Source organism: Symphalangus syndactylus, chromosome 9 (assembly GCF_028878055.3).
Source record: "Symphalangus syndactylus isolate Jambi chromosome 9, NHGRI_mSymSyn1-v2.1_pri, whole genome shotgun sequence".
In the NCBI taxonomy this organism is placed as follows: Eukaryota; Metazoa; Chordata; class Mammalia; order Primates; family Hylobatidae; genus Symphalangus; species Symphalangus syndactylus.
Window position 1 is genome coordinate 21,931,654 of NC_072431.2, and position 17,953 is coordinate 21,949,606.

At 39.2% G+C, this 17,953-nt stretch overlaps 1 protein-coding gene across 3 annotated transcripts in view; it reads right to left on the reverse strand.

The window, feature by feature from the left end:
- AKAP6 (A-kinase anchoring protein 6) overlaps positions 1–17,953 on the reverse strand; it is a 627,789-nt gene that overhangs the window by 487,203 nt on the left and 122,633 nt on the right. For all 3 annotated transcript variants that reach the window (XM_055291569.2, XM_055291568.2, XM_063645887.1), the window contains exon 2: positions 14,571–14,782. The gene's annotated coding sequence lies outside the window, so the exon portion shown is untranslated. The remainder of the gene's footprint in view (positions 1–14,570; positions 14,783–17,953) is intronic.

The window sequence follows — 17,953 nt, forward strand, 5'->3', positions numbered from 1 at the left end:
ATCACAGCTAGAATGATGACAACACTGTACGGATGGATCACGGGACATGGCCTTGGGCAATGCCTGATGGCAGGCTCCAGAAAGAGCTTCCAGACATCCATGAGTAGTAAAAGGGACTGGGAACACAGGGAGAGTAGGTCAAACTGCACCTGTCCCCAGTTTCACACAGGGGCCAGCTCCTTGGGGAATACAACAGCCAGAGTTTTTGCCAGAGGTGCTTCCAATTGCTTGAGGAGACAGACTTACACATGTGAAACAACCTCAGAGTCTATGAACAAGTAGTGAATCATGATAAAAAGCATTATTGCTTTAGGAATTCAGAGAAGGTTATGACCACAGAGAGCTAGAGAAAAGGCAAAGGTTGTAAAAAGAAACTGGGGTTTTAATGGGGTGTGAAGCATGGGCCAATACAAGCAGAAATACTGCTAGTCTCCCCAGTTCTTTACAGTTGATACAGTTGTTCCTGTCTCTTTTTTTTTTTTTTTTTTTTTTGAGACGGAGTCTCGCTCTGTCGCTCAGGCTGGAATGCAGTGGCACAATCTCAGCTCACTGCAAGATCTGCCTCCCGGGTTCACGCCATTCTCCTGCCTCAGCTTCCCAAGTCACTGGGACTACAGGTGCCTGCCACCACGCCTGGCTAATTTTTTGTATTTTTAGTAGAGATGGGGTTTCACCGTGTTAGCCAGGATGGTCTCGATCTCCTGACCTCATGACCGCCCGCCTCAGCCTCCCAAAGTAGTGGGATTCCTCTCTAATTTAAGGAGGAAGCAGGACAGTTGGATTAGATTATAGTACAAGACTTACTTGACCACCGATATCCCACAGGTCTGGAATTGGAACAGAAACTCTCCTAAAACCAGGCCCAGGCAGGCTGACCACCAGTTAGCCCTCTGCTTACATTCTGAATAGTCTAGATCTCCACTAACCACTCCAGAGCACCTTCTGTATCCTAGGCACTCTGCTAGGTGCTTTACACACATTGTTTCTAAGCCTCACTATACTTGACAAGGAAGGTACTGTGAAGAAAATAGGACCCAGAAAGGTTAGGCAAGTTTCCCTGCGCAGAGAGCTAGTGGGTGGTGGGACTGAGATTTGAACCCAGAAGGTCTAACTGGCCCCAAGCCCAAGCTTACCGACATCCTATCTGTCTTCCTCATGGGAAAATCCTCAAGGGGAAAAAAGATCTTTTAAATTCTCAAGGGGAAAAAAGGTTGCTGCTTTGTTCCATTGTGAACATTAGTGTGAATAACAATGCCAGGGTTGTAGGCCATGGAGTTAAAACTGGCTCCTGCCTACTGGAATTAATTCCAAAGACAAATGATAATTGTGCAAAAAAGAAATACATTCTGGTACTGAAGTCAGCATTATGTAATCTCCTTGAATTAGGATGTAGTAACTTTACATATCAACTTGGAGAATTCTCTGATCAGACAGACTTTTATTTCAAAATTAAAAAAAAATAGCAAACCGTTTCTATCTAGGATAACACATCTCTTGTTCAGTAGAGTCCCCATCTAGCGCTGACACTGCATTTTCTTCCTCTCTTCACCACAGTGCACTAGCCACACTGGATACTTGAGGCTGTCCTAGACATGGGCTTTAACAAAGCTGGAAAAGGTTCAAAGAGCAGCAGAAAGATCATGGAGATAGGAGGGCCTTCGTGAGAAAATGTCTAACAATATCAGTTGTATGGTTTAGAGAAAGGGAAGGCAGGAAGTAGAAGAGCATGACCTAGATCTATCACACAATCAAAAATTATATGGGGTGATCTTAAGCTCATTTTTACCAAATGCCAGTCACTTAGAAACAAAACAGAACTTGGTGACTCAACAGGACTTAGGTGAGGGTAGACATGGAAGAGAGGTCTTAGGATGACTCCCAGTCTCCACCCTAAGGGCAGGGACTGAAGACAATGCTTAATTCCAGACAGGAAGTTCAGAAAGGATGAGATCATTTCAGGTGTGCTAAGTGAAAAGTGCCTGTGGAAGATTCAGGAAAAGACATACAGAAAGCAGGAGAAATACAAGTCTGAATCTGGGAGAAAATAACCAGAGGCTAGAAATCTGAATTTATGAGTCATTAGCACATGGAAATAGGAGAAGCCATCAACAAGCATAGATCATCCAGAGAAAAGGTAGAGACTCAAAGATTTGTCCCTTCCAGTCTGGTACCAGACTCATGGGCTCAAGAAAGTTATTTTATTTATGTATTTATTTTTAGAGACAGGGACTTGCGCCATCACCCAGGATAGAGTGCAGTGACATGATCACAGCTCATTGTAGCCTCAGACTCCTGCACTCAAGCAATCCTCTTGCCTCAGCCTCCCTAGTAACTGGAATTACAGTTGTACACCACTATACCCAGCTAATTTTTTACTTTTTTTTTTAGGGACAGGGTCTTGCTATGTTGCTCAGGCTGGTCTCGAACTTCTGTACTCAAACAATCCTCCCTCCTGAGCTTCCCTAAAATGATGGCCAGGCCAGAGCCACCATATCCAGCCTAAGAGTCATTTTAGACAAAATAAAACATTATTCTGGGAGCCAGGGGCATTCTTCTCAGCAAGATTGAGAGGCAGGCATTATCATTTTTATTTTACAAACAAGGACACTGAAGCTCAACAAAACTCAGCAACTTGCCCATGGTCACAATGTCGGCAGCAGAGAAGCAGAATTCAATCCCAAATCTATCTTTCACCAATGACCCTGTGTGCTCTTTGCACTACTTCACTAGTTCATTTAGGGACTGGCTCTCACCACTGAGTTATAAAAATAGTAAAGACTAACATTGTTATGATAACGAACAAATTATTGGAAACCGTTATCAAAGTATCATGAAACTGTTAATATTTGGCCATTTTTTGACAACAACAATGGAAATTCCATACAGTTTGACCTAATAACCGCACTTTCACTTGTATTTTATGTGAATGTCTATAGCAGCAGTGTAAATTTCCAATAGGAAGGGTAGAGGGGAACCAAATACTTCACCCAACTCATTAACAGCAAAAATATGTTGTGGCTAAAAAGAGAAAAAACAAATAGAAACACAAATTTGCAAGATAAGGAAACTCTAAAAAAATTTTCTTGTGAAAGACAATAGCTTGTTAGTTTAAGTGAAACTTTATGTGTTGACTTTAGGTTGACCACCGAAAGTATTATGAAATATAAGCTAATAAAACACACAAGTGTGAAATATAGATGGTATATAAATACTATTGTCTGAATGTTTTTTGTTCCCAAAGTTTATATGTTAAAATCCTAACCCCCAAAGTGATGATATTAGGAGGCAGGGCCTTTGGGAAGTGATTAGATCATAGGGTGGAACCCTCATGAATGGGGTTAGTGCCCTAATAAAAGAGGCCCAAGAGAGACTCTTTATCCCTTCCATTATGTGAGCACACAGCTAGAAGGTGCCAGCTGTGAATCAGAAAGTGGATTCACTTGACACCAAATCTTTGGTACCTTGACCTTGGACTTCCCAGCTTCTGGAACTGTGAGAAATAAATTTCTATTGTTTGCAAGCTACCCAGTTTATGGTATTTTGTTATAGCACTCCAAATGAACTAAGATAATAAATTAAAATACGTTTTCATCTACATGAGCACACTAAGGAAATTTAAAATATTCTGTGGAACAGATTTTTGGAAAATCCTAAGACTAAACAAACAATGGAGAAATATGGAGAACCCTGTAAATGAGGCATAAAATACTAGAGCTATCAGGAAACAAAAATCATTTAAATTTTACCCTTTTGTTTTACTATGGAGGAAACCAAGATTCAGGAAGAGTATGTCAGCAGGGACTAAAAATTCAGGTGCCTTACTCCCAGTCCAGTGCTCTCTGAAATAGATTAGAATAACATGCTATTTGAACACAATAATGTCCTTGTGCATTGCAACTGACCATGCCATATATTGCAGATGTAAGAAAATTTTCATGAGGTGTAATTTTTATTTTGTAGCATAAGGTTGTTGAAAGTAAGTATATTAAATATGTTTTATTTAATATATTAAATAAAACATATTTAATAAAAACAAATATGTTTTATTATCATAAAATAAAAACACTGTGAGTTTTAAATTTTAACAGCATTACTTTTTCTTATTCAGCTTGTTATGATTATGGTATAACCAGAACACTGCCTTCTCCCAAGATGTCTTTCTACTGCTTTTGGATATTGCTTGTCTTTTTAAAGAAAAAGGCATTCTAAAAATAGGATACTGTCAAAATGGTTTGAATTTCAAGGAAAAAAAAAACCCTAACACCTGCTCCCTGAGAAATAAATACTCAGTTCGAAAGCATGACATTTAGAATATGCCTTTGGTACAAAATTCAGCTGCAGATATCCACTTCAAAGATTGTTTTGAATCTAATTCAAAATAAGTATAGAATTAGCCTATCTTAATTATTCCTTCATTTATGAAGCTGTATGTTCTTCATGAAACAACTGTATCATTGTGTTCCTGAGCTTTGCTCTATTTCTCATTAGAGCATTTTTAATAGCAACAGAGAAGGGCTGACTGTCATGGCTTATCACTCTCCCTGTCTGAAACTTTCATCAAAGAGTCTTTCAAATTCCACCAATCCATCAATCTGAGATTTACAGCTGGGAATTCATGATTTAAAGGAGAATAAATAACCCTGTTCCTGAAGGGGACCCAAATTCACTAAAAAGAGAAAGGAAGAGACAACCACCAGTAAAAGAATCAATGTATCTTTCAAATGACCTGTGAAACCCCAGCTTCCTCACAGAAACCCTTTAGAGAGGAGGACATCAGAGCTTCCCAGGCAATATCCCTGCTTCCAATAGAAGAATTTAGAATAATTGGATGGTACATGATACCCTAACCATCAGCCACAAGAATTTCTTGGCACGCTATCTGGAATAGCAAGAATAACTCAAGGGTGTTTAGTACCTTGAAAAGGACCACTGCAAAAGAGAATTAATTTTTTATTACTGAATACAATCATGTTGCCTCCTCTCACAGGGTTATGTGGATTCATTTACTCTTGTAACAAATGTTTACTGAGCACCTACCATATGCCAAGCACTATTCTGGGAGCTAAGGAAACATCAATGAACAAAATAGACAAAAATCTCTGCCCTTATACAAGTTATATTATACCAGGGAGAAACAAACAAACAACAAGTAAAATGTTTAGTTTGCAGAAGGTGATAAGTGTTAAGAACAAAACTGAAGCACAGAAAGGAAATTAAATGAAATAATATATATGCTTTACACAGCATAAACATTTAAAATATATTAAAGACTTCTTCTCTTAAAAGCTCTAAAAATGATTTTCTTGGTTTCAGGGCTGGAGTTGAGGAGAAATTGCATTTTCTTCTTGAGAAAGTAATAATCTTATCCCACTACTTCTAAATATGTGAAACAATAACTTTCATTTATCAAATTCTCACTTTGTGCCAAAAACTTTACATAAAATACTTCATTTCATCCTGTGAAATGGATATTCTCCTTACATATGGGGGAAAACGAGGCTCTAAGAACCTTAAGATCATAACTCTAATAATTTTATAGTAGAGCTAAGATTCAAAGGTAAATATACCTGGCTCCAAAATCCACCCTGCCAGGCTCTGTTTTTGTTCAGTTTAGGTATAGGGTGTCAGGAGATGGAGTAAGTCAAGAAGGGAAACATGACGATTATTCTCATGGTACTGCCTATTCCCTGCTCACCTCCCCCACCACTAATCTCTTGCTCAGAGAATTTCAGACTATATACATATGTGTAAATTGGGGGATGTTAGGATTCCAAACCCAAAATGGAAACCTCCTATTTGATGCAAGCTATTGCAAAAAAAGTCACTTTAGATTTGGGTATGTAACATTTCCATCACGATTTAAGATTCTAGAGTAGACTTTTTTTGAAAGCTTGTTTTCTCCTCAAGCTGGTTGATAGCACTCAATTTACTACTTCATGTTTGGGTATCTGAGCATATATGGTATTTAGACAGGATGACACGTGTTAAGGTCTAAGAACCAGAGAAAAACATCATACCAAAGATAATCATTTACGTTATTTTCTTAAAGAATTTTTTTTAAAGAAAAACAAAATATATGGGTATATTCACCTGTACAACAAATCAACCAAATGATATTAACTAAAGCAAAAAACAAAAGGAAAAACTCTCTAAGTAAACAACAACAAAACAAACAAACAAACAAAAAAACAGAGTAAAACATGTCTTGTTTTGTTTTGTTTGAGCCAGGGTCTTGCTCTGATGCCCAGGCTGGAGTGCAGTGGTGCAATCATGGCTCACTGTAGCCTAGACCTTCTAGGCTCAAGCAATCCTCCCCACTCAGCCTCCTGAGGTGCTGAGACTATAGGCATGAGCCACCATGCCAGGCCTGTTTCTCTTCTTATGCTGGTTATCTTTTTCTCCATCCTCTGCCTTTCAACCTATTTTCAGTTTAGTCAAAATTCAAATGTTTAAAAATCCTGTTATCAATTATTACTAAATTAATATAAACCATAACATCTTAATTCACCAATCTGATTCTTTGTTCTCAGAGGAATCGTATCTCTTTTTGTGGTAGTTTTTATTGTTACCTTTGTTTTCAGATCTGTCCCTTTTTCTTGAAGAAGCTGCCCTTCTGAGGCAGGTGTTCCTCTACAGTGTTCTAGAAGCTGTGTGCTCCTACTAGCCAAGCCTGAAGAAATGTGCATCCTTCGGTTTCTTCTTATGCTGCCCATCTTCTCATCACCACCCCCTTATTTTTATTTACTTTTAATTTAAAATGAAATGTACCAATAACCCTAAAGGACAAATTTTTTAAACTGTACTTGCACACCTGTTTTCATTGTTGTATACAGTCTTCTACCACATCATATACCACCTCCCCTGCTGTTTCAGTTATTTCTAGTCGATTCTCCATGCAGGCTGCCTGCAAGACTGACTAACAGGAGTTTTAAAAGGTCATTCCCTTTCAATTCACACAAAGACAAAAACAGATTAAATACAAGGAAGTATTTGAATTAACTATTAAAAGCTAAAAGCAAACGGATTACTTCCATGGGAAATATCAGAGAAACTGCAGTGTCATTTGGTTTTCCATGGGCTACTTTTATGCTAATGTAATAGGAATAAACAGTGGCAGGGAGATGAGAGCCTCAGGGGCTGCTGGTGGGGAGGACTGTGATGAGTTCAGAACTGTCCCAGAAGGTAACATTGATAAGAGACCAGGTCGGGTAGTAACAAACTATGAGCACTCCAGATTGAGAAAGCTGAGAAAGGGCTGAGAAACAAGAATTTTGAGTGGGCCAGCAAAAGTAATGAGTTATTAGACAAACACTTAAATCAAGAAATTGGATGAGAACAGAATATAAGAGAGCCTCCACAGATATGCTTGGAGCTCCATGTCAAGGTATGTTCAGAAAAAAGGAAGAACTAATCGTGACCATCTATATGCACAGCCCAGCCAACACCATGTTAAATCTATGTCAAGTTCTCCAAGTAATATACACGTGCGTGCCTACAGTCATCGTTATTTGTAAAATGTTTGTTCTCTTAGCATATGATATTGTACATGGTAGACATTTGATGCATTTGTCAATTGTTGACTACTGGTGAAATTATCTGAAACAGATAGTTTTACAGCTTGTACAGTGATAGACATAGTGAGCATCAGAATTGTTCAGGGGTACAAGGTCTTGTATTCCTGGGGCTTGATCCTTGAAGAAGACTCTATTCTTAGGCTTCTAAGAGGTGGCAAGAGCCCTTTCTGGATTTGTCAGGTTCCTGTTTACTCACACAGTAAAAAAAAAACTTACCTTTTTCCTGTGCAGCAAGTGCCATCATTCATACTCATTTTCTGACAACTCTCTGCAAATCTGTAGATTAATAGATTAACAGAGCCACTTCTCACTGTGACATGATAGGTGGGAATGCTTCACCTACCATAAGGTCCAGGAGTTGGTCAACAGCATCTGATTATTATAAACAGTAATGGCAGATCTGGACTTCTGAACATTAGCATGGCTGGAACTACCTTGCTGGAGAAGGGTTTATTATAAATATTGACTATAATTCCCTTTTAAATAGAAAAAAAGTGAACTTTTCCTGTAGTAATATAACCTCGAATTATAGGCCCTCTGGCCTCCTGGAGAGAGAGAACTAAAAAAAAAAAAAAAAAAAGAAAAGAAAAAAGGATAGTACTAAAAAAAAAAAAATACCCAGACAGCATAAATATGTTGTGTAAATTAAATGAGAGTTAAACAAAGAAGGTGATAAAAGTAATCAAGTAGTAAACAAAGGGCAAGAGAATTAACATTGAACCAACAGGATGGTTACTTAGCTTGCTTTGCAAAGAAGATTTGATTTCTCCCCTGAAAGCAATGGTGGTGACAAATAAACCTCACCTTCCAAATATCTTCAAGTATAATGTAATATATCCCCCGTTGCCTATAAAAGAAATGCCACTGAGTTCCTGTGCATGCCACTGAATTACCATCTGTAAGGGCCTTGCTCTGGGTTGTTTTGACAGTGGTCCCTTAGTTTTTCTAAGCACTACAATTTCTGTTTGGATTGTTCCAGAGTAGGAGGAAGTGGGGAGTGTCAACTCAAACATCTACAGGGCTCAGGCAGTATCAGTGGGGGCACCAAAAGGGCCATATGGGACCGGCTACATAAGGTCCACTGTAAAATAAAAATGTGGAGCCTCTTATTAAAAAATTATTAAGAATTCCAAGATGGTTACAGCAGAGTGTTAAACTAAGTGTGGGCCCTTCTCAATGCAGGGCCCTATGCAACTACACAGGTTGCACACCCATAAAGCCTGCCCAGCAGCCATACAAAACAAGCTGCAGGCTAGGTTTAGCTCATGTATTAGCCAGTTTGAGACCCCATTCTAAAGGCTCCACTAGCCAGTTGGGGTGATGTGCACCTGCAGTCCTGACCACTTGGGAGGCTGAAGTGGGAGGATCGTTTGAGCCTAGAATTTCAAGGCTGCAGGGAGCAATGACTGCACTACTGCAGTCTAGCCTGAGCAACAGAGTAAAACCCTGTCTCCAAAAAAAAATCTGAAAATAAAATAAAGCTTCCAAATTCTCTCCCTACTTACCCTTGTGACTCAAAGCACACCACTGCAAGATGGCTGGAAGAGTTTGGAGCATGCCCCATGGCTGAAGAACAGAGAAAAATATGGCTGGTGGCTTAAGAGGAAAACAAACTCTGTCCTTTATCTTCAGCAAGTCTTAAAGCCAACTCAGGAATGCAATTACTGACTGGTATGTGCTCGTGGAGAAGAAACTGTATGCCTTATTAACTCAAACTGCAGTAGTCCCCCTCATTATCAGGGGATACATTCCAAGACCCCCAGTGGATGCCTGAAACCATGGATAGCACCAAACCCTACATATACTATGTTTTTTCCTATACGTATATACCTGTGATAAAGTTTAATTTATAGATTAGACACAATAAGAGATTAACAATAACTAATAATAAAACAGAATAATTGTAACAATATGCCAGCATCACTAATCTTGAGCTTTGGAGTCATTATTAAGTAAAATAAAGGTTATTTGAACATCAGCATTATGATAGCGAGACAGTTGATCTGAAAACCAAGATGGCTATTAAGTGACTTAACAAGCTGGTAGCATATACAGCATGGATATGCTGGACAAAGGAATGATACACATCCCAGGCAGGACAGAACAGAACAGAATGGTGTGAGATATCATTGCACTATGCAGAACGGCACATAATTTAAAACTTATTGTTTATTTCTGCAATCTTCCACTGAATATTTTCAGACCATGGATGACCATAACCACAAAAGGCTAAATCATAAATAAGGGCGTGGGAGGGGCTACTGTACCTAAAACTCTGTTGCCATGGCCAAAGTCCTATATGGATTGCTATTCCTCTGAAAAACCACACTCAGGGCCCATCTACAGAGTTCAGTCAATATGATTGTTTCGAGAAATGCTTCCCATTTAAAGCAATACTGTAAGGCACACTAGGGTGATTAGATGAGGCTGAAGGTAACTGGTATACCTGTCCTTGTACAACTACATGTATAGCTGGTACCTTGTATGGTACATACCTCCATCAGCAGGCTGGCTGGAATGCTCAATTTAGAGGGCTCTCTGGACAAACAGTTTTTAAAGGTGATGAGTATCTTTTATAAAAACGAAAATACCTCTCCTTAACTGATCTGCCATACACATTTCATATTTCCATATGTCAAGTTTGTCAACTGAGATAGACATGCACTATTTGACTGATTATAATTTTATTTCTCAAAATAGCTTATACCAAAAAAATGCTAATTGCCATATTGGTCTTGTCCACATCCAGAAAGATTCTAATCCAAACCCACGCAAGAAAAAAAAAAAGTTATTATTTAATGCAGTAAGTTTACCTCCACATATAAACCATATATGTATATGTACCTATACAAATGTGCACAGATAATGGGCTTCTCTAATAGCACATGGGATAAAAAGTAAATAGTATTGCAGTATTAGAGGGAATAAATTATTTTACAAATTTACCCATTTTTCCCTTCCCCTCTAGAATGTAGTTGGGGAAGAGATTTGCATCTGTCTTGCCCATTGCTATAGATTCCCTGACAATGCCTAGCATATAGGAGATACTCAATAAATATTTATTGAATTGAATTGAATCCATGGGATCAAAACAAACTGCCTTCCATGGGTTCTAGGATTATAAATAGAAAAAAATCAGAGACATGTAGCAAGACCACCAACTTCCCTAAATTCCACTGGCTATTTTATTTCCTAATTGGAACCTAACTCCTGTAGTCATTGCACCTAGCAGCTTTGCTGCTTTCTGATCAGCCTCTCATTCCTGTACCTCATGCAGACACAAGCTTGGGCCTCTTTGGAGCAGGTTAGGACAAAGGTTAACTTCTTCCTGGAACCTAGAAAAGGCTAATGAGCCCTGTGGAATAATATTTCTAAGTATTCACCATACTGGAATCAATATCAACATGCTGTCAGTGTGTGCATTAGCCCCACACTCAAACAAAGAACAGCCCTTAGAGCCCAATAATGATGCTGGGCGTGGATAGCTGGGGATGAGCAAGATAATACAGAAATGACTTTATCAGCTCTCCTCAAACACAAGGCTTCCAGGATATTACACAAGACTGTCATTCTTGTACTTTGTCAGAGATAGACAGAGTTTGGTTTCAGCCACTGATACATTCAGCAAAATAAATCCTCTATCTTCTTAACCTAAGAGATAGATTCAGATTACACTTTCCAGACTGTGAGAGAAGTTTCTTCTTCTGTTCTGTTTGTATTCCCTGGCAACACCAAGGAATACAAACGTCTTAAAGTTAACAAAGCACCACAAATATAGCTGATAAGACAGGTTTATAACAAAGTTGAATCATTACTGACTCAGGTAAGACCTGCTTTGAGTGCAACTCCATCATGCCCACACTTATTGATGTAACATTTTCCATACAGAGATCCTGCTAGAAAGTTATGTCAAGCAAGGGCAGCGGCAAAGGTCTAAGCATCAACTCTTCATTACTTAAATCTCTAGGTACAAAGTAAATATTCACATCTGATCAAGATTCATGCTTATCCTTACAGCGAAATCAATCTTAGTGTTGCAAATGACATTTCATTCTACATGTGAAATCTGATTTTCCAATTAGAATGAGGAGGGGTGGGGTATGTGTGATAGAGTACAGATGACTGATCTCTATGGTATACACGGTAAAGATGTCATAAAACTGAGATGGCCGTGGGTAAGCATGTGTGCTGCATGGCCAGATCGCAATGGTTTAGAATCCTGGCCCAATCACTTATTAACTACATAACCTTAGCCAAGTTTATTCGCTTGGCTAAGGACTGGTTTTTGCAAAATGTGAAGAATAACACCTAATCCTATAAAGTGAGATTATTACTCTCTACTTCATAATAATAATTAAAGGGCTAAATAAGATACACACAAAACTTAATTCAGCACTGATACACAGTAAGAACTGAATAAATGATAGCTATGATTGTTATTATCATTATTATTTTTATCATCCCTATGTGGCCTAGTTATCGGCAAAAAATTAACTTCTTTGTAACTTTGTAATTTATTTGTGAAAGCCATAACCAAAAGTATAGAGGACATTAACTTCTTGTGAGGCTTCCATGACCTAAACTTTGTCCAATAAACATGGTCTTGATGATCTATCATTACTGTGAAACAAAATTCCTTAAATTGTAGAAAGTTTCAGTGAGGCACCAATAAATACAGCCATAGAGAAATCTCTCCCTTCCCCTATACACACACACACCATCTACCCCTTGGGGATATATTAAAACTAAGACAACTGAAATAGCCTTAGCCAGTAATTAAGACATGCAGCTAATCAGAGAGCAGCACAGGCTGTGGCCCTCTGCAAAGAAACGAAGAAACAAAACATTAGGATGACAGCTCCCATTACCAGGGCTTTGTTCTCCTGGAGCAAAAAGAGCACAAAAGCATAAAGTTGGAGAACTGTAATTGCATTTTGAACATTTGCGGGGGGAAAAATTACAGGCTTGTCTGAACCGGGAGGATGTTCCACTAGATAACTGCGTCAGTCCACACCCACCAGCGCCCTTCCCCACCCTCAAAGCATGACTCCACTTTTTCTAACACTGCCCTTAAGGAATCTAGCTTTTGTGACTTCCAATAATTGAACAAATCAACCATGATGAAGCAGCTGAAGAGCACTTTAGACAAAAGAGACAAGAATTAAGCAAATAGAAAACTCATTACAATGCTGCCTTTTGCTTTTTTTTACTCCTAGAAATTCATGTTACCAAACAAGTCTTTCTTCATTGCTCTTCTTCAGAAATAATACTTTAAGAAAATTCTAACAGGCACTAAGTGATTTTCTCCAGATTTATAATCTAGCTACAAGACATACTTTCCCTTCCCCCATTACCATCTAGCACTCTTCCCTGTCACCTTAGAGCTTTTGACTTAGATGTGTTCACACCCAGCAGTCCCAGCAGAGCTTTCTGCTCACATTATATGACATAAAAAAGCAGGCAATGAACAATTCATGCTCCTAAGTGCTTGCGATAAAGCCAGGCTGAGCTGGCCTCTCCCATCCTATACAGCTGCATGTCAGAAACATAAGCTTAAAGGACTGAGAGTAGCAAGCATGTGCGTGATGTGGTATAAACAAACAAATTAAAATCTGAGGCCTTTCCTCTGGCTGGTGCCTAATGGGACTAGCATGCTCAACTCTGTGCAAAAAAAAAAAAAAAAAAAAAAAAAATCACTCCAAGCTAGCTAAAGGTATTGCTTTTCCTGCTTTCCACGATATATCTCTTTAGCCCCAATAAACAGACTAAAAGAAGGGAATTCAATGGTTGCCATTCTTTCATGTAAGACTTTTTGAGTAAAAACTATCAATTTGGCAGCATTAAGCCACAAGACCACTCCCTGATTGTAAGTGGACATATTGATCAACTGAACTGACATGCCTCCTCCTTTCTCTCCCCTAGTAGCAATCGGCTGCACCAGGGAAATCTATTTCATTGCCCAAAACAAAAGGCAACATTCTGCTCCTTATCTGACACTGTCAGACTAATTTTTTAGAAAATAATAATAATAATAAAGATGCCTAAAAACAGAGCTAGGAGTTGAAATGAAAATGATACATGTTTAGAGTTTTGGAATTGAGTTGAGGTTATGACTGAGTCCAGAGATCTGTATTCCCTACAACCACTGAGGACCCTGATATTTATTCATCATACCCAGATTTTTGTTAAAGTTAAGCAAGGGATGGCAACACCACTGCCACTTCAGAGGCTCTCCCAGGGTTACCCTTCACTGCAACTGCCGCAGAGAGGAGACTTGTTCCTTTCTCAGTTACAAGTCAGCCTGCAAACAACTCCAGCTATTTCAGAGACTAGCTAGAGATGGAAAAATATGTGGCAGTCTTTCAACTAACTCTGAAGGACATGGGTTGAAGAACTACCATATAGATCAAAAGGCTCAAATAATTTCATTTGGTTTAGGTTTTTATGCTTTTAATAAATTCTGTCTTGAATATGCAAGAGATCCCCTTTCACATCAGGGTTATGTCAAATGCTTATTCAGCATTTGTTCCTTACCATGAAGAAACTGAAACCCAACCGAGGTAAATAATGAATTTCATACTGCAAATCACTGAATATTTCAAAATTCACAAGAGCAAAGAGGGGGCCAATTAGCTCTGCCTCCCAAAAAGAAATCTATATTTTTACAATGCTTAAATACTGTTAACTACTCATTTTAAAGCTTATTTGGGGTTTTGCAATTGAAAAATCATCTCATGTTTATGAAAAATTCTGTAAGAATACTTAAAAATAACAGACAGAGCTGAAGCAAGAATAATTCTACATATTTTAATTCCTATATGACTCTTACAGGCCTTTGTCTTAACCCGGCAGCCTGAAAAACAGATTTAGGTAAAACAGCCCTTCTTTCCCCAGTCCATTTTAAGCAGAGATAACATCCCCCAATCTCCGCCTTAGCAGACACCGACTAACCAACAAAACAGCCGTGCAATTAAGGCCCAGGCATTTAACACTCACCATCTCCTGATCCCACCGTCTTCTTTTGATGTTTACAGCACATCTGTAGGATGCAATACTAGGAGATGCCTTGTTTGACCTGCTGCATGATGCTGTGACATCAGTTCAGATGATGCAGCTCATTATGGGAAAGACTGCTGTTGCTATGGCAACTGGGATGTGCTAGGAATCCTTGCTGCATTTCCAGTGGAGCCTGAGACAATACGGAAGCCCTGTAAGAAACAGACAATATGCAAAATTTAGACCAAAGGAAGAGGATTCCTCATTGGACTAAAATCCATAGGTTTAAAAGGGATTTCCCTGAAAGCATTTTGGAAAAAATAAAAATTATCTCCCCCTTTGTTGTTACACATTTAGAAAAAAAGGTGGGAGGAGAAAATAGAATTAGTACTAAGAAAATAAAAACTGAAATGTACAATGTTTCCGTATTAGATAATTTGATCACTTTTTCCTCCCTGGTCAGCACTGGGATAGCTTTTTAAAAGTTATTAAAAAGAATTTTTGCTCATCTGTCAAAGACCAAAAGAACAAAACAGCGAGCACAAAAATAATTAAAAATGGAATATAAATAGCTGACCAAATGACTCTAACTCTCAAGTAAACAAGTTTTAATTCTCAAAACATGGGCAAACCCTTGGCCAATGAAGTCTGTCCTGGTTATTTTCCCTGATGAACACCAACCCACAGAACCTTCGCATGCAGAGTAAACCCAGCTTTCACTTGGTCATCAGATAGGCAGCAAAGGGAAGTTTGGAATCTAGAGGGGCATAACACACCACCCTCAGCTTCTAGTGACCCTTCCTTTGGCCTGCAGGGAACCCCTCCCTCTCATGGCCAAAACACACGTGAGTCTTTTCTGGGATCAAACCTAGTGGCTGGAACAAGTAGCAGACCTGCCAGAAACTTCCTAAATCATTGGCATTCCAAACACTGGGGTCTGTTTTCTTCTTTTCTGAACAATAAAACTGCCTACCACACAGATTATTTGTGCCCCTCCCCAACCCCGAAAGCTGGAACTGTGTGAAAAGCCACATTTAAACAAGATACAGTTAGGTATTTCTCCAGTTGGTAAAAGAAAAGCAAATCTAAAGCAATCACTTCTTTCCAGTCCTGAGCAGAAACAAACATCATGTGGTGAGAACTGGAGGGAAGGAGATATGGACAGAGCAGCCTATGTTTTGCAAATTTAATATTTGCAGGCCATTGATAGAGAAAAACAGAATCAAGCTGACCTGTATCCACTCCGTCTTCACGACTCTGAAAAAGAACAACATTCCAAAAGCTTAAAATATGAGACAATTATGTTGTCTCCTCCTGCTTGAGATTTTAAAATGTCACTGTTAACCACCAGCATAGGGGGTGTGGGATGAGTGGCAGAAGGAATTCAGGCAGTGTCTCTGTAAATAGGGGCTAATAAAATGCCTGAGAAGTGCCAATATCCCAGCAGGGTGCACCATCAGCCTCGCACAGAGCAACCCTGCCCTAGATGGGAAGACAGACTTGTTCTTGCTTCATCTAGAGAGGAATTAAGAGACCAAAAGCAGGAGGTGAATCTGCCTGCATAGGTCCTTAGTGGCATCAGCAGAGCCTGACTCCCTCCCTTTATCTTAGACCTCAGACCACATGCCACACACAAGGAGAGAAGTAGCAGGCAGCTACCCCAGTGCAAAGAGCACAGATCTGAGAGTCAGGAAACCCAGCTGTAAATGTCAGGTCCTCCTAGAGCATCTGTGTGATATCAGGCCAATTGATTAACTTCTTGGGGCCTCAAATTTTTCATCTGCAGAGATGATTGATTTAGCTAACAACCATAGTTTTCAGGTTTTTCATTAGTAATATAACCTTTCTTTTAATGATACAGATCAAAGTTGGACTGCCTTGGTTGAGGCAAGATAAGAAGCCCAGAGCTCAGACTGATGAGCCATTCTCAACCACTGCCTCCAACCTCATTTGCTATAAGCTGATGCTTTAAGATATCTCTGAAGAACCCTTCAGTCTCTGGAGAAGATAAAGAGACATGGATCTATTACAGAACAAGATTAGTCTTTCCAGAGCTGAAATCCACATGCTATAAAGAGGAGAGGACAGGGTGGGAGCAGGTGTTCCAGATTTGAATATGGCTTCTCAAGATGGTAAGAATCTTGTTAATCTTTTTTGCCAGAAGCAAGTCAATTGTTTGATGGGAAGAAATGGATGGCTCATCAAACCTGAGGCCAGGTCAAACTTTTAACAACCTGAACTAGCTAAATTGCTCACCCACAAAATGGCACTCACCAATGGAACGGAAGTGGAAGTGGAAACCATCACCTCCAAAGGTGGCTAAGACCAAGTGTCTCTTCTTCATATTTTCCTGTCCTGCTAGCTGGATGCAAAGAATCCAGTGGAACTCTGAAGCCCAGAAAGATAATGGCCACACATTGTGGATGGAGCCTCAGTCCCTGAATGACTGCATGGAGCTCAACCATCCTCTTCCAAATACCTATTGACCTATACTGGGCTGCAATGAGTGAGAAACAAACACCACCAAGATTTTGGAGTAGTTTATTCCGAATAAATTGTCTATTTATAGATAAAACTATAATAATTTAATAAAATATAATAAATTTTCTAACAAGATTATATTATATATCGTTATTTATGATAAAGTGACAGTGTTAAAAACATGTTCCTTTCTTGCAGACTTTCTTTTTTTATTTTATATTACTTTAAGTTCTGGGATACATATGCAGAACATGCAGGTTAAATAGGTACACATGTGCCATGGTAGTTTGCTGCACCTATCAACCCGTCATCAAGGCTGTAAGCCCTGCACGAATTAGCTATTTGTCCTAATGCTCTCCCTCATCTTGCCCACAACCCCCCCGATGGGCCCCAGTGTATGATGTTCCCCTCCCTGTGTCCATGTGGTCTCATTGTTCAAATCCCATTTATGAGTGATAACATGCAGTGTTTGATTTCCTGTTCCTGTGTTAGTCTGATGAGAATGATGGCTTCCAGCTTCATTCTTTTTTATGGCTGCATAGTATTCCATGGTGTATATGTGCCACATTTTCTTTATCCAGACTATCATCGATGGGCATTTGGGTTGGTTCCAAGTCTTTGCTATTGTAAATAGTGCTGCAATAAACATACATGTGCATGTGTCTTTATAGTAGAATGATTTATAATCCTTTGGGTATATACCCAGTAATGGGACTGCTAGGTCAAATAGTATTTCTGGTTCTAGATCCTTGAGGAATTGCCACACTGTCTTCCACAATGGTTGAACTAATTTACACTCCCCAAAACACTGTAAAAGCGTTCCTATTTCTCCACAGCCTCTCCAGCATCTGTTGTTTCCTGACTTTTTAATAACTGCCATTCTAACTGGCGTGAGGTGGTAT